Source organism: Paroedura picta, chromosome 1 (genome assembly GCF_049243985.1).
Source record: "Paroedura picta isolate Pp20150507F chromosome 1, Ppicta_v3.0, whole genome shotgun sequence".
Classification (NCBI taxonomy): Eukaryota; Metazoa; Chordata; class Lepidosauria; order Squamata; family Gekkonidae; genus Paroedura; species Paroedura picta.
In genome coordinates, this window is record NC_135369.1 from 63,958,476 (window position 1) to 63,983,864 (window position 25,389).

The window sequence follows — 25,389 nt, forward strand, 5'->3', positions numbered from 1 at the left end:
TTATGCAAAGACACTATAGACATGAAGTTTTAGTGATACCAAAGATCATACAGTAATGATTCTGTGGCAGAAGTGGGTTTTACAGCTGGCTGTGTCCAGGGTCAAGATATTACCTGCTGGACGACAAAGGCCTGATTGTGGCTGGCAACTTCAGGTAGCATTTCAGAGATATACGGTAGTGCTGGGTTGCATTGATTCAGAGGAACACAAGTGGGTCAAGCAACTGAAATAAAAAAAACAGGAAAAAATTGATGCTGTTCTCTTTTTTCTCATCCTTTGGCCAATTTAGAGTTGCTTCATAAATAAATGACATTTAAAAAAAAAAACTTGAATGCCATTGACTTGAAATGGCCTGCTTACCAAATCCCTGTGATAACTGATGAGGACTGTTTATGCCATGCATGAAAAAAGCCAGAAACTTGATAATTCCCAGCACATATTCAAGCAGGGGGGCGGGAGGGTATCCACCTGCAATGACAATCATGTGTAGTGAATCACATAAGCAGGCTCTGTGTACCTGATTTCTGTATAGCAATTGCCTGATATGTGTGAAGCAAGTCTCATTTCCATTTGGATGGATTGCCTTTTCCTGTTCAGAGGCTTTTGGTATTTCTTCCATATCCTTAGGAGCCCATTTATTATCACTTCTGAGCGCTTGTTTCTCTAATGTTCCCCGAGTTCTTGTAAAGCTTATATCACCAGTGAGTGATAAAGGCAGATCTGATGCTATGTCAACGGGAATAATTGCACTCTGGGCATGATCAGCACCTCTTGCACTTTGGTACCTTGGAGTTGAGCCACGCATAATCTTTACATTAATTATATCATTACTGTTTAATTGTGGCAATTACTATTCCTATCACTTTCCCACAAACCATCACTGTCATTACACAGCAGTCCAGTTTAAGTAAACACTATCACTCATGCTGCCAATTCACTACCCAGCAGTGGCGATTTGCTACCCAGTCCCTTGACACAAATGCACACCTTCAGAACAAACATTTATTCTTCTAGTAGCATTGTCACATTGTTGTTGTGACTTCGCTCCCAGAATCAATGTGAGAGAACACGGCACAAATAAACGAGAGAATCATATGGCTTGCCATTGTATGGCTCGCCTTGAAACTATTGCAACTGATTATCTACACGTGATTGTAAAACCAGCTCAGCCCAGGTCACATTTTCTGTGCAGCTGGTGATGAAAGCTGCCTTCACTGTAGAAGAACAAGAACAAGAAGATGAGTTGGTTCTTATGTGCTGCTTTTCTCTACCAGAAGGAGACTCAAAGTGGTTTACTTCCCTTTCCTCTCGCCACAACAGAAACCCTGTGAGGTGGGTGAGGCTGAGAGAGCCTTGATATTACTGCTAGGTCAAAACAGCTTTATCAGAGCTGTGGCGAGCCCAAGGTCACCCAGCTGGCTGTATGTGGAGGAGGAGCAGGGAATCAAACCTGGCTTGTCAGATTAGAAGTCCAACTCCTAACCACTACACCAAGCTGACTCTCTTAATATCTGATCCAGTGGGATTTAAGAACACACTCTTTTTGTCTTTTCACTGTGAATTGCTTCTATCTACTCCCATACCCCCCTTCAAGGATCGCTGCCTTGTTGTGGCAAGGGGGCTTGCGTAGCTCAGTGAAGCTATGAGCTATGCCGTGCAGGGCCACCCAAGACGGACAGGTCATAGCTGAGAGCTCTGACAAAAGGTGATCCACTGGAGAAGGCAATGGCAAACCACTCCAGTATCTTTGCCATGAAAACTCTATGGACAGTTCCAATAGGCATAACGATATGACGCCGGAAGATGAGCCCCTCAGGTCGGAAGGTGTCCAATATGCTACTGGGGATGAGCAGACGGCTAGTACGAGTAGCGCCAGAATGAATGAAGCGGCTGGGCCAAAGCCGAAAGGACGCTCAGTTGTGGAAGTAACTGGTGGCGAAAAGATAGTCCGATGCTGTAAAGATTTTTATTCCATAGGAACCTGGAACGTCAGATCCATGAATCAAGGCAAGCTGGGCGTGGTTAAACAAGAAATGAGAAGACTGAACATCGACATTTTAGGAATCAGTGAACTAAAATGGACAGGAATGGGTGAATTTAATTCAGATGACCATCAGGTATACTACTGTGGACAAGAATCTCGCAGAAGAAATAGAGTAGCCTTCATAATCAATAAGAGAGTAGGAAAAGCAGTCTTGGGATACAATCCCCAAAATGACAGAATGATCTCAGTTCGAATCCAAGGCAAACCATTCAACATCACAGTGATCCAGGTCTATGCCCCAACCACTGCTGCTGAAGAGGATGAAGTTGATCAGTTCTATGAAGCCCTACAACACCTTATAGAAGCAACGCCAAAAAATGATGTGCTTATCATCATGGGGGATTGGAATGCTAAAGTAGGAAGCCAAAAGATAACTGGGATAACAGGCAAGTTTGGCCTTGCAGTACAAAATGAAGCAGGGCACAGGCTGGTAGAATTTTGTCAAGAGAATACAATGGTCATAGCAAACACTCTTTTCCAACAACCCAAGAGACGACTCTACACATGGACATCACCAGACGGTCAACACAGAAATCAGATTGACTATGTACTCTGCAGCCAAAGATGGAAAAGTTCTATACAGGCAATAAAAACAAGACCAGGAGCTGATTGTGGTTCAGATCATGAGCTTCTTGTTGCAAAATTTAGGCTTAAATTGAAGAAAGTAGGGAAAAGCACTAGGCCACTCAGGTACGAACTAAATCATATCCCCGACGAATATACAGTAGAGGTGACAAATAGATTTAAGGAATTAGATCTGATAGACAGAGTGCCTGAAGAACTATGGACGGAGGTTCGCGACATTGTACAAGAGGTAGCAACTAAAACCATCCCAAAGAAAAAGAAATGCAAGAAATCAAAATGGCTGTCTGAGGAAGCTTTACAAATAGCTAAGGAGAGAAGGGAAGTGAAAGGCAAGGGAGAAAGAGAAAGATACACCCAATTGAATGCAGAATTCCAGAGAAAAGCTAGAAGAGATAAGAATGCCTTCTTAAATGAACAGTGCAAACAAATAGAAGAAAACAATAGAATGGGGAGGACCAGAGATCTTTTCAAGAAAATTGGAGATATGAAGAGAACGTTTCATGCAAAGATGGGTATGATAAGGGACCAAAATGGTAGGGACCTCACAGAAGCAGAAGAGATTAAGCAAAGGTGGCAAAATTATACAGAAGAACTATACAAGAGGGAGCTTAACATCCCTGATGACCACAGTGGGGTAGTTACTGACCTGGAGCCAGACATCCTGGAATGTGAAGTCAAATGGGCCTTAGGAAGTCTGAGCAACAATAAAGCTAGTGGTGGTGACAGCATTCCAGTAGAACTATTCAAAATCTTAAAGGACGATGCAGTAAAAGTGCTACACTCAATATGCCAGCAAATTTGGAAAACTCAGCAATGGCCACAGGATTGGAAAAGGTCAGTTTACATTCCAATCCCAAAGAAGGGCAATGCCAAAGAATGTTCAAACTACCGCACCATTGCACTCATTTCTCATGCTAGCAAAGTTATGCTCAAAATCCTACAAGCTAGGCTCCAGCAATATGTGGACCGAGAACTTCCAGAAGTACAGGCAGGATTTCGAAGAGGTAGAGGAACTAGAGATCAAATTGCCAACATACGCTGGATCATGGAAAAAGCTAGGGAGTTCCAGAAGAACATCTACTTCTGCTTCATTGACTATGCTAAAGCCTTTGATTGTGTGGAGCACAACAAATTGTGGCAAGTTCTTAAAGAGATGGGAATACCAGAGCATCTTATTTGTCTCTTGAGAAATTTATATGCAGGTCAAGAAGCAACAGTGAGAACTGAACATGGAATCACGGATTGGTTCAAAATTGAGAAAGGAGTTCGGCAAGGCTGTATACTGTCGCCTTGCCTATTTAACTTGTATGCGGAGCACATCATGAGAAAGGCGGGATTAGAGGAGTCACCAATTGGGATCAAGATTGCAGGGAGAAATATCAACAACCTCAGATATGCAGATGATACCACTCTAATGGCAGAAAGTGAAGAGGAACTAAAGAGCCTGTTGATGCGGGTGAAGGAGGAGAGTGCAAAAGTTGGCTTGAAACTCAACATCAAGAAAACAAAGATCATGGCAGCCGGCCCTCTCAATTCCTGGCAAATAGATGGGGAAGAAATGGAGATAGTGACAGATTTTATTTTCCTCGGCTCCAAGATCACTGCAGATGGGGACTGCAGCAAAGAAATTAAAAGACGCTTGCTCCTAGGGAGGAAAGCTATGGCAAATCTAGACAGCATCCTAAAAAGCAGAGACATCACCCTACCAACAAAAGTGCGTTTAGTCAAGGCTATGGTATTCCCAGTTGCAATGTATGGCTGCGAAAGTTGGACCATAAGGAAGGCCGAGCGTCAAAGAATTGAGGCTTTTGAACTCTGGTGCTGGAGAAGACTCTTGCGAGTCCCTTGGACTGCAAGGCGAACAAACTGGTCAGTCCTAGAGGAGATCAGCCCTGACTGCTCTTTAGAAGGCCAGATCCTGAAGATGAAACTCAAATACTTTGGCCACCTCATGAGAAGGAAGGACTCCCTGGAGAAGAGCCTAATGCTGGGAGTGATCGAGGGCAAAAGAAGAAGGGGACGACAGAGAATGAGGTGGATGGATGGAGTCACTGAAGCAGTAGGTGCAAACTTAAAAGGACTCCAGGGAATGGTAGAGGACAGGAAGGCCTGGAGGATCATTGTCCATGGGGTCGCGATGGGTCGGACACGACTTTGCACATAACAACAACAACAACAACAACTCCCATACAGTGTGACTGTAAAACTAACTCGGTGCAGGTCAAATTTATTGTATTTATTTTATACCACCTTCCCTGAAGGCTCAGGGCGGTTTACATGAAACAGAAACGATACAAATAACTCCGTTTGTAATAATGTGGTAATAACAATAACAACAATGTACTGATAACAGTAAACAACATTGTTCAACTCATACTGAGGCCCACTTGGTTGGGCAGATTTGTATTGATTGTCTTTGGAGGGAGGCTTGGGGGCCAATAGCAAGCGATGGTTAAGATCTACCTCAACCAAATGCCTGGTGGAGGAGCTCCCTTTTGCAGGTCCTGCGGAACTGTTCGAGTTCTGTCAGGGCCCAGATCTCCTCTGGGAGCTCATTCCACCAGGTGGGGGCCAGAATGGAAAAGGCTGTGGCCCTGGCTGAGGTCAAGCAGGCTTCCTTGGGGCCAGGGAGCACCAGGAAGTTGGAGGTTGTAGAGCGCAAGGCTAAGGGGCATAGGTGGAGAGGTGATCCCTCAAGTATACTGGGCCCAAACTATGTGTGGCCTTAAAGGTGATAACCAAAACCTTAAGCCTGATCTGGAATTTGACTGGAAGCCAGCACAGCTGCTGGAGGATGGGCTGGATGTGAGACCTCCAAGGTGTTGCTGTGAGGACTCTAGCAGCTGTGTTCTGAACCAGTTCTAGTTTCCAGATCAAGGATAAGGGCAGGCCAGCATAGAGCAAGTTTCAGAAGTCCAGTATAGAGGTGACCATCGCATGGATTACTGTGGCTAGGTGTTCCAGGGTCATGTAGTGTGCTAGTAGTTTGACTTGACAAAGTTGGTAAAATTCCAGCTGTGCTACTGACATGATCTGAGCCTCCATTGAAAGGGAGGCATCAAGAATCAACCTCAGGTTCCTGGTGGACTGGGCTACTGATAGCTGCACTCCATCCAGGTTGGGTAGGCATGCTTCCTTGCTTGGACCTTTCCTGCCCAGCCAAAAGACATCTGTCTTTGAAGGGTTGAGCTTCAGATGACTCTGCTTGAACCACCTCATCACTGCTTCCAGGCATCTGGCTAATGTTTCTGGGGGAAAGTCAGGGCAGCCATCCATCAGAAGAATGAGCTGGGTGTCATTAGCATACTGGTGGCAACCTAGCTCAAACCTCTGCACCAGCTGAGCAAGAGGGCGCATGAAGATGTTGAATAGAATTGGAGAGAGAACTTCCCCCTGGGGGACTCCACAAGCCAGTTGGCAATGGCTTGATGAGCTCTCTCTGTCCATGATTCTGGAGAAAGGAGATCAGCCACTGAAGCCCTCTGATTCTGACATCAGTGACATGGTGAGCTAAAAGCTCATGTAAACTGTGTTGAACGCTGCTGAAAGGTCTAGTAATATAAGCAGTGCCAACCCACCCCGGTCCAACTGGTGATGGAGGTTATTCATCAGGGTGACTAGCACTGTCACTACCTCATGGCCATTACAGAAACCTGACTGGGATGGGTCTAGGACTGAAGCTTCTTCCAAGTATGCTGATAGTTGGAGCATGACATCTTTTTCAAGCATCTTCCCCATAAAAACTAAGTGTGAGACGGGGCAGTATTTGGATGGCTGTTGTGGGCCCAGAGAAATTTTATTTTTTTAGTATCATACAACCACTGCCTCTTTTAGTCCTTCCAGGAATTCTGTTGAAAGGGAGAGATTGATTATCTCCCAGCAGGGAGGGGGGGCTAGTACTCTTTTATCAGATATTTTTAGTAGCCATGATGGACATGGATCTAGAGAGCAAGTGGTTGGCTTCACTGCCTTTAGCAACTTGTCCACTTTGGTCAAGATGAGTCATCTGAAGTTACTCAATGAACTCTCCAAAGATGGCCAAGGGGCCTCCAGTTCACTTTGTGTCTAAAGTAGGAGGGAGGTTGTAGTGGAGTGTCGAGATTTTATCTGCAAAGTAACTTACAAAGGCCCCCACAGCTGATTTCCAATTGGTTATTATTTTGGTGCACTTCCTCTAGGGAGATAAGGTATCAAACTACCCAATTAACCTTGTTCTCATGATGTTTTATATCCCATTAAAGGTTTTTTGAATTTGAATTTGGTCAAACTAGCCTAAATAATTGTGCTGGGTGTGAGTTAGCAGGTACGATTTCAGTCAAGTAGAATTTGAATTTTACCAACTTCACTGCCATCCCATAGGCACTTAACTACATTCTATAGGATGTTCGGCACAAGTCTTCCTCCAGACTCACTCTAGTCATCTCAGCTCTCATTTCTTCTTGTTGAGCTCCTCAGTGTACCAAGGGGCCCGCTTGAGACGGGGATGGAGAAGACATCTGGGAGCTATCTCATCAATGGTGGCCAGCATTCTGTTCAGCCAGTAGCTGATCAGGCCATCTAGAGAAGTGCTGGGAGGCATTGGGTCCCACAGAGCATTCAAGAATCCAGTTGGTAGGTAGGACCAACAACAAATTGCGGGAGCCCCAGTGTCACCATGGCTGACACCAGATCCAGCCCATTCCTAGAGGGCGGCAGCTCAGCATAGACATTAAAGTGACCCAGAACTAAGGGCTTGGGGTACTGTAGTACCAAGAAAAGTATGTATCCAACCTTTGCTTGAAGACCACCTCCTTAGGCAGCCTATTCCACTGATGAACTACTCTGACTGTGAAAAATGTTTTCCTGATATCTAGCCTATATCGTTGTAGTATAAACCCATTAGTGCTTGTCCTTTCCTCTGCAGCCAATGGGAACAGCATCATGCCCTCCTCCAAATGACAACCTTTCAAATACTTAAAGAGGTCTATCATGTCCACTCTCAACCTCCTTTTCTCCAGGCTGAACATTCCCAAGTCCCTCAACCTATCTTCATAGGGCTTGGTCCCTTGGCCCCAGATCATCCTCGTCGCTCTCCTCTGTACCCTTTCAATTTTATCTACGTCCTTCTTGAAGTGAAGCCTCCAGAACTGCACACAGTACTCTAGGTGTGGTCTGACCAGTGCCGTATACAATGGGACTATGACATCTTGTGATTTTGATATGATGCCCCTGTTGATACAGCCCAAAATGGCATTTGTCTTTTTTACCGCTGCATCACACTGCCTGCTCATGTTTAGTTTACAATCCACAAGTACTCCAAGGTCTCGTTCACACACAATGTTACCTAGAAGCATATTCCCCCATCCAGTAGGCATGCTTTTCATTTTTCTGACCCAGATGCAGAACTTTACACTTATCTTTATTAAATTGAATATTGTTCTCATTTGCCCATTTTTCCATTGTGTTCAGATCTCGTTGAACTCTGTCTCTATCTTCCGGAGTATTTGCCAGTCCTCCCAATTTGGTGTCATCTGCAAACTTGATTAGTCCCTTCACCCCTCATCTCGATCATTAATAAATATGTTAAAAAGTACTGGACCGAGCACCGAGCCCTGAGGTAGCCCACTACTCACCTCCCTCCAGTCTGATGAAACACCATTGACAACAACTCTTTGAGTGCAGTTCCCTAACCCATTCCCTATCAACCTAGCTATCTGAAAATCCTGATTGCAGTCCTTCAATTTATCCATCAGAACATCATGGGGAACCTTATCAAAAGCTTTACTAAAATCCAAGTAAACGTCATCATCCGAATTTCCACTAACCAGCAAACCTGTTACTTGGTCAAAAAAGGAAACCAGGTTGCTCTGACAGGACCTGTTGGAGACAAATCCTTGCTGACTTCCTTGGATCACCAAATTGTCCTCCAGATGTTTGCAGATCGCTCCCTTTAATATCTGCTCATTTATCTTCCCCACAACAGAAGTCAGACTCACTGATCTGTAAGTTTCCCGGGTCATCCTTCCTCCCTATTTTGAAGATTGGAATAACATTTGCTCTCTTCCAGTCCTCCGGGACATCTCCAGTCCTTAAAGAGGACTTGAAGATGATGGACAAGGGTTGTGCAAGTTCTCTGGAAAGTTCTTTGAGCACTCTCTCGTGCATTTCATCCGGCCCAGGGGATTTGAACTCATCTAGTGCAGCTAAATGCCTCTCAACAACCTCTCTGTCCATGTCAACCTGCCACCCAGACTCTATCCCTTGGCTACTCCCATCTCTAGATATGGCTAAACCCTTTGACCTGTAGGAAAAAACAGATGTAAAATAGGCGCTGAGCCTTTCTGCTTTTTCTGCATTCTCCATTAGATTTTGTCCTTCTGCACCCAACAGTGGGCCTATTGCCTCCTTTACTTTACGTTTGCTCCTCACATAACTGAAAAATCTTTTCTTGTTACAATGGGCTTCCCTGGCCAATCTTATCTCACTCTCAGGTTTGGCCTTTCTGATGCTTGATCTACAGTGCCTAGAAATCTGTAGGTACTCTTCTTTAAAGCTCTATTCTTTCCTCCATTTCCTGAACATTTCCGTTTTCTTTCTTAGTTCTTCTTGAAGTTCTCTGTTCATCCAAATAGGCTTCTTAGAGCTCCTGCAGCGTTTTTGTCTTTCTGGGATAGTCATGGATTGAGCATGCAATAGCTCTTGCTTGAGCAGCACCCATCCTTCACATGCTCCCTTCCCTTCCAGCATTCTCGTCCATGGTATGACACTCATCATGTCTCTGAGTTTATTAAAGTTTGCCCTACAAAAATCCAACATCTGTATCTGGCTACAAGTTTTCTTGCCCCCCCCCCAGCTCAAAAGGAATTCTATGAGGACATGGTCACTTCCCCCTAGGGTCCCCACCTCCTTCACCTCATCCACCAACTCTTGCCTGTTGGTCAGTATTAAGTCCAGTATGGCTGAAGCTCTTGTGGGTTCATCTACCATTTGATAGATGAAATTGTCAGCCAGGCAGGTCAGAAAGTTGCATGACTGAGGACGCTTTGCAGAGTTTGTTTCCCAGCACACATCTGGGAAATTGAAGTCACCCATGATTACAAGGTCATGCCGCTTGGATATTTTCTCAAGCTGCTCACAAAGTGCAGCATCCACATCCTCTTACTGGTCAGCTGGTCGGTAGCAGACACCAACCACCACACTGTTTGTTTTCCCCTCACTTATTTTCACCCACGAGCCGAAGCGCCCAACCCTAGCACAACATCAGTGTTGCAGGCGGGTTATATACCCTTGCCTCCACCTTAGTGACCCGAGGGATGGAACAGAGGTTGGTAAGGGCCCTAGGGTGTCTTTTCCCACCTCCTCCAATTGCTGTCTCTGCCTCTTCCCTTCTGTATCGGAATCCTTGACTCCGCCCCCCCTGTTGTTACCAATCCCTCCATTGTGCCTGATGTGTATGGTGGGTGAGAGAACTGCAGACTGTACCCTCTAGAATAACAAACAGACAGGCTCATGCATAGGAGTTTGAAAATGGGGTATTAAAATACATTCCAGAACTTTTGTGAAACGTCTGAATTAGTTCTTTCTCAAGATTCAGGAAGCAGAGGGACCCCCTTGAAAGCAGCCATTTTCTCCAGGGGAACTGGTCTCAGTCATCTGGAGATCAATTATAATAGCAGGAGCTGTCCCAGCATCACCTGGAGGTTGGCAACTGGAGCGGGTCATGGGAACCTTTCCCACAGAGTTGCCACCTAATCCTGTGGGAAACCCCATTCAATCAGCCTGTTCTACTGAAATATTTATATGCAGCGCTCTTAGCAAATTTGCTCTCAGGACAATGCTGATACAGTAATCAATAAGAAAACATTGTGAACAATCTGCAAAAGTAATACCAACAGTAAAACCATCATTGGCACTGGCAGCGTTCTTGCTCAAAGCCCTTTCAGCAAAAGTATCACAAACATCGTCAGGAGAGCAATAAACAGACAATAAAAGTCAGGGAAGAAAGGATGGGGCGGGGGGATAAAGAGACTTTAAAGGTTTCCCTATGGCTGGGCCCAGGAGTGGTGAATAACAAATACAATTATAAATTAAGAAATAACATAAATAACCCCCCAGGGCAGGAGCAGGGGGGAAGGCAATGTGCATTCTTTAGGGCTGTCAGTTTTTCTGTGGGCAGTGGTTCAGTTGCTTAAGCAGTACATCCCTCACCCGTTATACCCTTCAAAGACCATTGGTATAAGCTTGCTTAGGTTTGCACTAGAAATTGACCTGACTAGCATTTCAGGTTTTCATATAGCTGTTGAAGGCACAGGTCCTTTTTTCATGAAAAGCTACATCCTCAACACTCATCCTAATGTACTCCTCTAAAGCAGTGGTCCCCAACCTCCAGTTCGGCGACCGGTACCAGTCCGTGGAGCAGTCGGTACCGGGCCGTGGCTCCTCCTTGTCCTCCTCCCCAGCTGCGGCCTCGGCGGCTGCCCTGCCACTCTACTGCCGGCTCACCTTTGTTGCTCTCCAGCAACCACCATGGCTCAGGCTTCCCCTCGGTGTTGCACTGTGCAGCTGCTGCAGGCAGCGCCCCCCAGCGGGCAGTGGGAAGTCAGGGGCACTCGCGGGAAAGCAAGCAGAGCAGGGGCTCAGGCGGCAGTGACGTCCCTCAGCAAAAGACTACTCCCCCCCCGGGCCTCAGTAAAACTGTCAAGCGTTGACCGGTCCCCGGTGATAAAAAGGTTGGGGACCACTGCTATAAGGGAAGAATGTTAGCGTTTCCACATGGAATGCCTTAAAAGTGCAGCCAGGCTTCTAGTGACTAAAGCCTTTCAGTAGCCAGCTGGCCCAAGGACTGGAGAAAACTACTTGGCCTGGCCCTCTCCCTGTAGCAAAGCTTTCCTTGTGGAGCTAAACCCTAGTGCTTTCAGGTATAAGAAGCCAGGGGGAGACAGGTAGCTGGTGTTTCAAAAAGCAAAAAAAAGAAGAAGAAGAAGAAGAAGAAGAAAGAAAACTTTCCAAAGTGTCCTTCCTTGGCTCAATTTGTTATTAATTGTTTAAAGTGCAGACAGAGCCATTCTTCAAACCCAGTCAGACCACCGCAGCCATTCTGCTCTCCTGCATCCATCAGGCAGCCAACCTCTGCCTTCCTCCAGCGGCAGGAGACAATTATCTGGTGGCAATCGTCTCCATTCCCTGGCTGTTCTCCCTTAAATAAGGGTCAACCAGCCAGCTGTCTAGAGAAATCTTCCCGGGAAGCTTGCTAATGTGTGCTGTTGCTGTTGTGTTTAAATGCAAAGGTTGCACCAGTGGAATACTCCTTTCATTTGCAAACATTTTAATTGCCGTCTGCAAATGATGGAGCTCCAAGCCATTAGACAGAAGATTTCTTTGCGCCAGCAATTGTTCCGCTGAGAATTCTTCTTATTGTGAGCGCTGAATTCATTAGAAGCCTTGCTTACACAAGCACCCCATTCAAGCAACGCAGCCTCCGCCACCACTCCGCGTACGCCGTCTGGTGGGATGATCTCACCCGCATTGTCAAGGCACGCTTTCAGCATATTGGAACACATCCGAGGAAAGGGCCGGTCGCCTCGTGTTTGCTTTGAAGTGTTTCCAAGGAAAAGCAGCAATTACAGAACTTAAGTTGTCACGTTAAGTCGGCCTGTGATGAACATTTATGCCACCCATTGCAGGCTGCATAACTGCCATTGTTCTGTGACAGTGGTTACCCGCTGTACGGATAATTGCAGAACACACTCCCCATTCCAGTTGACACCCTTTCTAATTACATCTCACCTTCATTAGGCTATTAAAGTGATAAATGCTAGCAATTACATTGAACCCCAGTGAAAACACTCCATCTGTGACACGCACCGACTACAGCATGAGTTATGTGCCCCAGAGCCCCACAGCGCTCTGCCAGTGCAGGGAAGAAATGTACAAACAAAGCAGATGCTGGACTGATGGGGTGGTTGAGGATTCAGATTGTCATTGGCCAGGGTCAAACACAGTTGCAGCTCTGCAACAGTCCTCTCACTGGGAGAAGCCACAGTTCCTTTCTCTTGAATTAACCCTGGATGGAAAAGCTGAAAAGACACTGAGAGAAAGGTCAAGTGAGCTTTGAAATTTAACAGCCGCTGTGAAAGCAGTCTTGTTTCCCTGTGTCTAAAGCAGAAGGCCAGCCAGATGTAAGGGAAGAAGTAGGTCACAACAGCAACCGTTTGAAGAGTTGGGCCACACCATAATTTGCTTCATCTCAGAAGGACCTGATAGGGCCCAGATCCAAATCATACGGACTCCTGCTTTGCCGTCTGGAACAGCTTGTTCCAGAATAAAACCTATTTAGAATCATAGAATCACAGAGTTGGAAGGGGCCATACAGGCCATCAACCCCCTGCTCAACGCAGGATTAGCCCTAAGCACCCTAAAGCATCCAAGAAAAGTGTGTATCCAACCTTTGCTTGAAGACTGCCAGTGAGGGGGAGCTCACCACCTCCTTAGGCAGCCTATTCCACTACTGAACTACTCTGACTGTGAAATTTTTTCCCCTGATATCTAGCCTATATCGTTGTACTTGAAGTTTAAACCCATTACTGCGTGTCCTCTCCTCTGCATCCAACAGAAACAGCATCCTGCCCTCCTCCAAGTGACAACCTTTCAAATACTTAAAGAGGGCTATCATGTCCCCTCTCAACCTCCTTTTCTCCAGGCTGAACATTCCAAAGTCCCTCAACCTATCTTCATAGGGCTTGGTCCCTTGGCCCCATATCATCCTCGTCACTCTCCTCTGTACCCTTTCAATTTTATCTACGTCCTTCTTGAAGTGAGGCCTCCAGAACTGCACACAGTACTCCAAGTGTGGTCGGACCAGTGCCGTATACAATGGGACTATGACATCTTGTGATTTTGATGTGATGCCTCTGTTGATACAGCCCAAAATGGCATTTGCTTTTTTTACCGCTGCATCACACTGCCTGCTCATGTTTAGCTTACAATCCACAAGTACCCCAAGGTCTCGTTCACACACAGTGTTACCTAGAAGCGTATCCCCCATCCAGTAGGCATGCTTTTCATTTTTCTGACCCAGATGCAGAACTTTACACTTATCTTTATTAAATTGCATCTTGTTCTTATTTGCCCATTTTTTCATTGTGTTCAGATCTCGTTGAACTCTGTCTCTATCTTCCGGAGTATTTGCCAGTCCTCCCAATTTGGTGTCATCTGCAAACTTGATGAGTAGTCCCTCCACCCCCTCATCTAGATCATTAATAAATATTTTAAAAAGTACCGGGCCAAGCACCGAGCCCTGAGGTACCCCGCTACTCACCTCTCTCCAGTCTGATGAAACACCATTGACAACAACTCTTTGAGTGCGGTTCTCTAACCAATTCCCTATCCACCTGACTATCTGAAAATCCAGATTGCAGTCCTTCAATTTATCCATCAGAACATCATGGGGAACCTTGTCAAAAGTTTACTAAAATCCAAGTAAATGACATCAACCGAATTTCCCCGATCCAGCAAACCTGTTACTTGGTCAAAAAAGGAAACCAGGTTGGTCTGGCAGGACCTGTTGGAGACAAATCCATGCTGACTTCCTTGGATCACCAAATTGTCCTCCAGATGTTTGCAGATCGCTCCCTTTAATATCTGCTCATTTATCTTCCCCACAACAGAGGTCAGACTCACTGGTCTGTAGTTTCCCGGGTCATCCTTCCTCCCTATTTTGAAGATCGGAATAACATTTGCTCTCTTCCAGTCCTCCGGGACATCTCCAGTCCTTAAAGAGGTTCCGAAGATGATGGACAATGGCTGTGCAAGTTCTCTGGAAAGTTCTTTGAGTACTCTCGGGTGCATTTCATCCGGACCAGGGGATTTGAACTCATCCAGTGCAGCTAAATGCCTCTCGACAACCTCTCTATCCATGTTAACCTGCCACCCAGACACTGCCTTTGGCTATGGCAATCTCTAGATGTGCCTAAACACTTTGACCTGTGGGAAAAAACAGATGTAAAATAGGCACTAAGCCTTTCTGCTTTCTCTGCATCTTCCGTTAAAGTTTGTCCATCCGCACCCAACAGTGGGCCTATTGCCTCCTTTACTTTACGTTTGCTCCTCACATAACTGAAAAATCTTTTCTTGTTACAATGGGCTTCCCTGGCCAATCTTAACTCACTCTCAGCTTTGGCCTTTCATATGATTGATCTACAGTGCCTAGTAACCTGTAGGTACTCTTCTTTAGAGCTCTGTCGTTCCCTCCATTTCCTGAACATTTTCCTTTTCTTTCTTAGTTCCTCTTGAAGTTCTCTGTTCATCCAAATAGGCTTCTTAGAGCTCCTGCAGTGTTTTCGTCTTTCTGGGATAGTCATTGATTGAACACGCAATAGCTCCGGTTTGAGTAGCGCCCACCCTTCACATGCTCCCTTCCCTTCCAGCATTCTCGTCCATGGTATGACACTCATCATGTCTCTGAGTTTATTAAAGTTTGCCCTACGAAAATCCAACATCCGCATCTGGCTACAAGCTTCCTTGGCTCCCCATCTCAAAGGGAATTCTATGAGGACATGGTCACTTCCCCCTAGGGTCCCCACCTCCTTCACCTCATCCACCAACTCTTGCCTGTTGGTCAGTATTAAGTCCAGTATGGCTGAACCTCTTGTGGGTTCATCTACCATTTGATAAATGAAATTGTCAGCCAGGCAGGTCAGAAACTTGCATGACTGAGGACGCTTCGCAGAGTTTGTTTCCCAGCACACATCTGGGAAATTGAAGTCACCCGTGATGATAAGGTCCTGCCGCTTGGATATTTTCTCAAGCTGCTCACAAAGTGCAGCATCCACATCCTCTCGTTGGTCAGGCGGTCGGTAGCAGACACCAACCACCACACTGTTTGTTTTCCTCTCGCTTATTTTCACCCAGATGCTTTCCACTGTAGATATGCTCTCCTTCACTAGAATTTCCTGACAGGTAAGCCCTTTCCTCACACTCAGTGCCACTCCTCCACCTCTTCGATCTATTCTGTTTTTTCTGAACAGTTCATATCCATCCACCATTACATTCCAGTCATGAGAATCATTCCACCAAGTTTCTGTGATGCCTACTAGATCATACCTTTCCATCAGCATGAGAAGTTCCAGCTCTTCCTTTTTATTGCCCGTGCTTCGGGCGTTAGTATAAAGACATCTGAATCCTTTTACTTTTGGTTCCCTATGAGCTGGCCTTGCCGGTTGGGCTGCCTCCGATCGTTTTCCTTCCATACACTCCCTATGTTGATCGTCTCCTTCCCCTAGTAGCTTTAGTTTAAAGCTCTCCTGATGAATCTCCCCAGGTTCCTGCCAAACACATTCTTCCCCAGTTTCGATAAGTGCAGTCCATCAGGTGCTAGTAGGCCTTCCTCAAGAAAGCCTATCCCATGGTCCCAGAAACCAAATCTCTCCTGCCGGCACCAACTACGCAGCCAGTGATTCACCTCCATTATCTTCCTCTCCTGACGCATTCCTCTTCCCTTGACAGGCAAGATTTTTTTTTATAATTTTATTATTTATTATTATATGAAGCATTTACAGAAAAGTAAAGAGAAAAAGCGACCAGCTGATATGGTTTGCCATCCTCTTTTAACATACATATTCAGTTCCCATCACATATTAATCCTAATCTAGAAGTTTTTACCATCTTTCTTAGCAAAATGATTGTTAATACATATGAGAGTATGATCTGTTATAAGAATATATTCTATTATTATCTTAAGTGATATAAAGTCAGTCCATAAATTGGCCCTGACCTAAGAGTTACTGCTGCTGTTTTGTTAGTACATATGAAGTATAGTTTGCCATCCTCTTTTGGCATACATATTGGCATACATATTCAGTTCCCATCACATATTGATCCTGATCTAGAAGTTATTACCATTTTTCTTAGCAGAGTAATTGTTGATACATATGAGAGTATAATCTATTATAAGAATATATTCTATTATTGTCTTAGATGATATAAAGTCTGTTCCCTTCATATATTGGTCCTGTCCTAAAAGTTACTGCTGCTGTCTTCCCCACAGGAAACCAGGAGAATGCTCCACTGTTCATCACATCCTTCAGGTGGTCGCAGAAAATGAAACTGTGTTTTTTTCCATATTTCTAGTTGTCCTTCTGTCAGGGCCAAAGAAGTCTCTTGCATGACTCTTGCTTGCAGTTGCCTTTAAGTAGGCTCTGTATACTTTGTCAATCTGGATCTCTTCCTCTGGTCGCACAGAGATATCTCCTGATAGCTTCCTGCGTGCTGTCGCCTTTGAATAGACTCTTTTTATTTTGTTGATCCAAATCACTTCCTGCTCTAAATAGACTTCCAGGTTTTCGGTGCTTTCCTTCCTTAAATCTGTTTTCCCAAGTTCTTCCAAGGTGCTTTGGATTTTTACGTCCCTAGCTCTCTCCCCCTCCTGTTGATTAACTTCCAGACATTGAATTCTCGTTTGAAGTATTGCTGGCTGAGCTGTGTTCTCATCAGCTGCCTTTTCCAAACCGTCGGCTCTGTCCAAAAGCCCTTTCCTGGTCTTTTGGATTTCCTTTTCCACTTTGTTGACTGCTTTCAGTATCTTTGAGTTCCCTTCGCATAACAAATGGAAAAGCTGTGCCTTAGTTAATTTTTCCATAGTTCTAGGCAGTCACAAACTATAAACAGAAAGTCTTGTGAGGTCTCGTGGGAGCACGAGCGATCCAAAATTATCAGTTTGTCGATCTCCGTATCAAGACAGCTTCCCCCACTGAACTCTCTCCAACAAAACTTTAAAGTCTCTCTTTTCTTAAGCTCTCTCTTTGTTTGGTTAGTGGGTATAATTAGCTGGGAGCCTCTCACTCGACGAAAGAATTCACTTGTAAATTGGTTGAGGGGGGGGGGAAGAGCTTGTGGGGAAAGAAAAGGAAAAACCAGAAAACTTACAGTCTTTACTGTTGTAGACTTCAGCTCCTGTCAGTCTGGTAAAAGATGATCTGGGAAGAATGTAGGGTCAGCTGGTCGTTTCAGGCTTAGAAAGTTATTTACGACAAGGGCGCCATCATGACCTTGAGCACATGCCACGGCGATCCGGAGAGCTTATTCTCCCTCCCTCTCCACGGATCTGTAGGACCCTCAGGATGCCGTTCCCGGTTCCTGGGGCGACCAGCGAGCGAGATTTGCGTATCTCCTCAGGTCTGCCAGGTGCGGTTGCTCCTGACCCTCAGCATGGCTTAAGAGCCGGACAGAAGCCCAGCTGTTACGGCACCATCTTCAGTTGAATCTCCCCTTGACAGGCAAGACTGAAGAGAATACCACGTGCCCCCATTTGCTTGAGCTTCCTCCCCAGATCTTGATAGTCTTTTTTAATAGGAGCGATGGTATTCAGGGACATGTCATTCGTTCCCACATGGACCATCACAAATGAGTAGCGATCCGTAGATTTGAGGAGTTTGGGAAGCCGTTCTGAAACATCTTTAATTTTCGCCCCTGGCAAGCAACACACCTCTCGGGTTAGGGGGTCGGGCCCAGCCACATGGCGATCCATTCCTCTTAGCAGGGAGTCTCCAATTACCAGTACTCTCCTTTTTTTTTTCTTCTCAACTCCATTTCCTTCTGTCCCCGTGGCCTCTTCCCTTTGTCTTGGACTTTGTTTTGGGACCTCTTCCCTTGTTGACCCTTGCACCTCCTCTGCAAGGGCCTGAAATCTATTCTGGAGCTCCAAAGGCCCTGAGAACTGTCTCGCTCTTCGCCGTTGAGTCTTTTTCCGAACTGTCTGCAGAAGCTCCCTATTGTGGTCAATCTCCTTATCCTCTTCAGGACTAGTTGTATTGTCTTTATTCCGAGTTGCAGGGCTCTGGTCTATGAACTCCTCCCTTCCTTACTTTGGGTCAGAGTAATAATTCTGTTTTCTAATCCCCTAATCTTTTCCTCCAAAAGTCTTACCAGCTTACACTTGGGGCAGCTGTAGTCCATCTTGTCTTCTGGGAGGAAGGCAATCATGTCACACTCACTGCAGATGATGGGATGAGTGTCCTGGAGGTCCATTGTAATATCTAGGCAGTGCAAGTACTAGGGAAATATAATCTACTGATATAATCTACTGATAATCTACTGATTCTAATTGCTCGGCCAAGAACCCCAGGCTAAGAGCCACAGGCCAAGAGCCCTTTGTCTCTCGCTCTTCGGCTCGCGCCTCTGGTGAGGAGCAGCCCTTTTTAATCCTCCCAACAATTACCCAGCAATCACCTCACCCAGGCAGCACAATAGCCTCACCTGGTCAGCAGCAACTCTCCCCAGTAGCTCTCTCCACGTGCTCTCAGTTGTCTTAGTCTTGAAGGCATCTGAGGTTCCTTTTATTTCTGCTGCCACAGACTAATGCAATGATTCTTCTCTCCCCCCCCCAAGTAAGTATAGGTCTGAGTTATGAACTAAAAAGGTAAAGGTAAAGGTATCCCCTGTGCAAGCACCGGGTCATGTCTGACCCTTGGGGTGTCGCCCTCTAGCGTTTTCATGGCAGACTCAATACGGGGTGGTTTGCCAGTGCCTTCCCCAGTCATTACCGTTTACCCCCCAGCAGCAAGCTGGGTACTCATTTTACCGACCTCACAAGGATGGAAGGCTGAGTCAACCTTGAACCGGCTGCTGGGATTGAACTCCCAGCCTCATGGGCAAAGCTTTCAGATGGCTGCCTTACCACTCTGCGTCACAAGAGGCTCTTGAGTTATGAACTAGTTAGGGACTAAAGCAGTCCCATGCCCCCAAAAGCCTTCATTGACTCTACAGGGATACACTCAACCTGCACTGGGTTGTGTAAATGGGCCCCAACAAGGCAAGTGGTAAAGAGAAACAGATAAAACTAAAGACTATAAATAAGCTGCAAAAATGTGTGGGTGTGCACTTGTGTTTGAAACTGAAGCCAGACTTGGCTGGACAGAGAGGCACCTTGTTCCCGGAGAGTTGATTTTGTCTCAATTGGATTTGCAGGGAATCTGGTGCATGATGACTCCTGTTTGTAGCCTAATGAAGGAAGGGAGCAGATGCTGAGAGATGGCTGATCGCCCAGCTGAGAATACAGAGAGCCCATCAGGCAACCAAGGCATTAGATCCAGCTGCCTAATGCACACAAACAACAGACAAATTGAGCTTAAATACCATAACTAAGGGCAATCGGCAGGCGTATATTAGAAAAGTGCTTTTGCCTTTGCGGCCTCCCAAAAGAGAACATTAAAGCAACCAAACGGGCTGCAGCTTCAGTAAAAGTCTTCACTAAATTGTACTTGCTTTCCTGCTGTATGCAACATATTCAGACCAGTTGGTGATCTGGCTGTTTGCCTCCATCTAAGACGGGAAGAAAGATAAGAATCTAGCAAGCAACAAAATGAATATACTGAGTGAACTCTGTTTTCCAACTTCTGTCTACTTCCTTGTGGCTTTTGTCCTTTAGTACATTTCTTAGATCTAATGGATTGATTCATTGATGTGTTTTCTGCCCTCTCTGTAGACATAGGCCAGACTACATAAAGATAAACTCACATTAATCAATACAAAAATAGATTTAATACATTGTTAAAACACAAAACAAAATTTAAATTTGCCCATTCTCTCATTCATGTGAAAACTGAGGGGAATGTCACAAACTCTTTAGTTGGAGAATTATTTGGGGGGATATCCGGCAGGGAGTTTCAGATGTTATTTGTTATTCAGATGTTATTTCACACTCCAACCATAGTTGTGATTTCCTGCTACTTTCATGGCAGCCATTTTACGGTGACATCCATTATCTCTTTTCAAATTCCCCAAAGTGTCCAGCTTCAACAAGGTTGGGAGCCTCTGCTCTAGAATGACCTATGCACACTCAATCATTCAGTGCTTTAGATCGAGATGCCTCTCTGTCCAGAGAACTAATCCTCAAGTTCCTTTAGGCTTCTTCTGCTCCCCTGGGGTTTCACATTCATTCTCTCTAGCACATCTTTATCTCTGCCTTCCTTTATGAAGCTCAGGATGGGTAACATAGGTCAGTATGGTCTAGTGGTTATGATATGCCCAGATATGCCTGACTGTGTGCAGAGGTGGAATGCGGCTGCAATCCTCCATTTTCTTTCTGGTTCACTTTAAGCCAGTAAGGTCAATCCAGAAGTGCATAACCAGAAAGCTTTGAGTATCAGAAATAGATCCAATAACTCCATGTGGAATCAGTCTTCACCAAGAGAATTTCCTGGCTGTCACCAGAATTATGCAACTAATTTGCACAATGAAAGGCAAAGGCTATCTCCTCCCCACACCAAAACAAAGGATTGCACTGACACTCAATCCCCTCAACAACCCTGTATTGTTCCACTTTTATGTTCCCTCCTGATGAAGTAATATTTCTGGAAGCCTTTACCTGCCTTGTAATCGCTGGTACATCAAGCTCTATTGACAAAAGAGTCTGAAACCTCTGGCAGTTTCTCCAGGCCACTATGCTAATCAGGCCAACACAAGACCACTTGAAACCTTATGCCAGCTCTGGAGATTTCCCCAAACAGCCAAACATAACTTCATTGGTATTGACCTTTAAGGCTATACACAGCTGGGTTCCACTTACCTGCAGTACCACTTGGTTGCTTATGACCCCCGCAGGGCTCTCTGCTCTGCAGGTGCAAATCTACTGGTTGTCCCGAGCCCCCAGGACATCCATCTGGCCTTGCCCGGGCCCTTTTTGGGCCAGACCTCAACCTGGTGGAATGAGCTTCCAGAAGTGCTGAGGGCCCTGCCAGAGATGTCAGCTTTCTGCAGGGCCTGAAAGATGGAGCTCTTCCACCAGGCATACAGTTGAGGCCAGGGTGGAGTTCTGGTGTTTCCATCTGAGGATCCCCCAAGGTATAATTAGATCTAGTGCCTCACTCCTAGTGGAAGAAAACTTGGCCTCCGACTGAATGGGGAGGGAGGGAAGTCGGAAATTAGAGTTGTTTAATATGTGATCGCCAGCCGCCTATTATTGTTGTATTTTTGTAAGGGGTGATTTTATGGGATTTATTATATTTTAGTGTTTTCTTGTTGTGAACCACTGTGAGATCATTGGAAGAGCGGTGGTATAAAGATTAAAAATAAAAAAAATTGTCAAAGCTTAGTTTGCCCATTAGCATGCCAATGATTCTTTTGACAGTTCTCAATAATGTCAGATATTGTCTGAGGATTTCCTTGCTCAACTTGAAAACCCAAAGTACAAAATTGGGTATAAAAAGGGGACAGGGATCCACCATCCTTGTCCATGTGTTCTGGTCCTCACTGAAATGTGCCTCTTTTGGTGCACTCCCTCACTTGCCCCACAGCAAAGGAATCTCTACAAAACTGGTTTTCATTTTTTAAAGCAAGATCTAGTGGGGTCTAATTTGGGGCTGGCAAATACAGAAATGCGAGCAATTGGATTTTTCCCCGTGCCTGCAAGTTTAAGTTGTTTGGGAATGCCCCTTTCCGAATCACCATCCCCCTCCCCCTCCTTCCATTCTGAAAAAAATCTGCCTTTTAAAAAAAGGATGGGGTGGGTGATCACTGTTTCTAAGTTTTAAAAAAAGCAGTCTTGCAGTGTTATAATGTAATAACCCAGGGTTTTTATAAAAAATTACATACAGGACACTTTGGGGGGAAGGGTGTAGGTGATCAAGGGCACAGAATGGTTGCATTAAGGGGCGCAACAAAAACAATGTGCAAATAGGCACCCTTTTGCAAAAAAACATTTTTGGAAGAAGGGAATGGGGCAAAGCATGATGGGAGGCTGCCTCTGTTGGACTCAGTACGGAAAGCATTTCGTGAATTTCAGCCTGGAAAATAAGGGGAGGAAATCCCCAATGCGGAAAGACTAGTGTCGACTCACAGCATCCAAAGGAAATCCAAAGCTAGGTTAAAACAAGGTATGTCTCCTAATGCAGAAACGCTTATATTGAGTATTTTAACTGGGTCTCCTAGAGGTTAGTCTGGTACTCTGACCACAGCACCATATTGACTTTTGTGTTTTTTGTTTACCCTCTGGAATTTCATAGGGGGAGGGTGTGATACAAATAAGGTACTTTGGAGTGAGGAAATGACTGGTTGGGGAAGATTAAGCACTCCTCCCCTACGCTTTGCTGCTCAGAAATTGTCTTTCTCCCTCAAAGTATTTTTCTTTAGAGAAAAAAACAGCATTGAGGATTCATTATATGCAGTTTGCCTCTAGGATAGCCTCTTCCAAATGACCTCTAGAACAAAGTCAAATTGTATTATACATGGATGGATCAGGAGAGAAGTAATGGGATGTAACACCCTTTCCTTCTTCTGCAATAATAGCATGAGGTGAATAATTTATAACAAGAAGCTTCCTGGAGAAAGTTCACCTTTTATTCAACATTCAGTACTTTGACCCTGTGCTCTTCAAGTCGCTCTCTTTTTATATGCATCTGCTTTGTTTCCTCATCTGCATTCACTTGTTTTTATGGCTTGTTAACACATCCAAGGATTATAAAACATGAAAAACTCTTTGAAATAAAAAAAAACAACCTATTGAGAGCCATGGGGATGCTGAGAGGACCTAACCGAGAAACAAGGCAATAAGCAAACTAAATAATTACCTTCAGTTTGCTTTGAGTGGAAGAGACACCATCTGCAACTCTGGAGGGCCTTTACATCAATGTATATCTGTTGTGTGTAGGGTTGCCAGCTCCAGGTTGGGAAATTCCTTGAGACTTGGGTGTAGAGTCTGAGGAAGGAAGGGAACTCAGAGTGGTATAATGCACACACACACCCCAGAGCTATTTTCTTTGGGGGAACTTTGTAGTCTGGAGATCGGTTGTAATTCCGGAAGATCTCCTGGTCCCACCTGGAGGCTTGCAACCCTAAAAATGCCCAATTTTGTATTGTTACTGGAATCGGCAGCCTATCCCTCCAAAAATCTGAGGGTAACAGGAAAAGAAGGCACGTATGCTGTGCTGGCTATTGAGAACTGCCTCACAGATTTCCAGAAACCCACACAGTAGATTGACGTAAGGATAATTACCAAAGCTTTTGTTTCTACAGTTTGACCATTTGTTTTCATTGATTCTATATGGACTGTCTTTTGCAGTTTAGCAGCACAGCATTTTAAAAGCTGAGCACAATGATAAAATACTCACCAGAACGCAATCATCTCTTTAGTCCCACAGTCTGCACTCTGAGGAAATTCTGCAAGTTGAATGCAGGAAGAGGACTTGTAAAATGACACCCACGGCTTCCTCATGTGAGGTGCCAACCTGAGCCTGTTCATTCCAGAAAGAGAAGGAAAGAAATTTGTCCCATTTGCTCCACTTGACTCTCCAAGGACACTTAGGCTGATTCTGCACCCTCTAAGCTACTCTGGGGCCCCAACAGTACAGTGCTGTGGAATTGTATGCTCCGCAGCTTTCTGGGTCCCACAGCTTTCACCCGGTCTGCTGCTGGAATGTGTCTCCCCAGGGGATGCAGCCACAGTGAACAGGTTCTGCTGCACAGGGGGTGGGGGTGGCACAGGGGGTTGTTATTTTGCAGGAAGGGAGCCCAACCAATGTTTAACCAGAGTTGTCTTGCTGTTCATTGGCCCCAACCAAATGCCTGGTGGAAGAGCTCCATTTTACAGGCCCTGCAAAACTGACCCAGTTCCATCAGGGCCCTTAACTCTTCTGGGAGCTCATTCAATCAGATCGGGGCCAGGACTGAAAAGGCTCTGGCCCTGGCTGAGACCAGATGTACTTCTATGGGACCAGGGATCACCAGTTTGTTTCTACTGGATGATCTTAATGTTCTTTGGAGTGCATAGTCAGCCAAGCAGACCCTCAAGTACACTGGGTCCTGACTGCATATGGCCTTAAAGGTTAATACCAATACTTTGCACTGGATTTGGAATTCAACTGGGAGCCAGTGCAGCTGCCTCAGGGCAGGCCAGATGTGACTCCTCCATGCTTTACTCATGAGGAGTTGTGCTGCTGCGTTCTGGACCAGTTGCAGTGTCTGGATCAGCATCCAGGGAAGGCCCGCATTGAGCACATTACAGACATCCAGTCTGGAGGTGACCATTGCATAAATCACTGGGGCTAGGTGTCCTGGGGCCAGGTAGGGTTCTAGCAACTTTGCCTGGTAAAGACGGTAAACATCCATATGAAATCTATGGATACAATAAGTGAAATCATACAGCTGAACAGCAATATGCTACTAGGGAAGTCACAGGGATATATCACCTTTCCTTAGGTCTACAACTCTCTGTGATGTGAAGGAGATAGGCAGAGACATCTTCATAGTTCCACGTTGTTGTTTTTTTCAAGCTCTGTACATTTCTGATTACATTCTTCTCCATCTGGATGACTACCTCTTCTCAGACCCTGTGCCAGTGTGTATCTCCTTCAGAGTCCTTGAAGTCTCAAGGATGTCTCTGTATGTCTTGATCATATCACCTCCTTAAAGCATATCTGCCCATCTCCAAGACTGGCTGTTTCCTTCCCATGAGGACTTCTTCTCCACTCTCTTGTAACCATCCTATCTGCAAATTCACCAAGGGGGGCAAGGCAAAGGCTCAGATCGTTTGGTTACTTCCTGGATGGAAAGTCTCTGTTGCTTATGTGACCAAAGCCATTCTGTCTCTGAGCCCACATTCATCATCATAGAATCATAGAGCTGGAAGGGACCTTCAGGGTCATCTACTCCAACCCCCTGCAAAATGCACGAAACACACAACTACCTGCCCACCCACAGTGACACCAATTCCATGTTGGGATGATCTCCCTGCTACCCCCCCCCCCCCCGGAATCCCTGGCCAATCTGGCCTGGAGGGAATTCACCTCCCA

At 45.4% G+C, this 25,389-nt stretch overlaps 1 long non-coding RNA gene across 1 annotated transcript; it reads right to left on the minus strand.

The window, feature by feature from the left end:
• Positions 1-25,302, minus strand: LOC143839160 (uncharacterized). The gene is made up of 5 exons (XR_013231641.1): positions 24,787-25,302; positions 23,710-23,832; positions 23,170-23,297; positions 361-468; positions 1-223 (listed from the first exon to the last, which is right to left on the minus strand). It is a non-coding gene; the product is annotated as an uncharacterized LOC143839160 (long non-coding RNA).
• Positions 25,303-25,389: the final 87 nt, after the last annotated feature.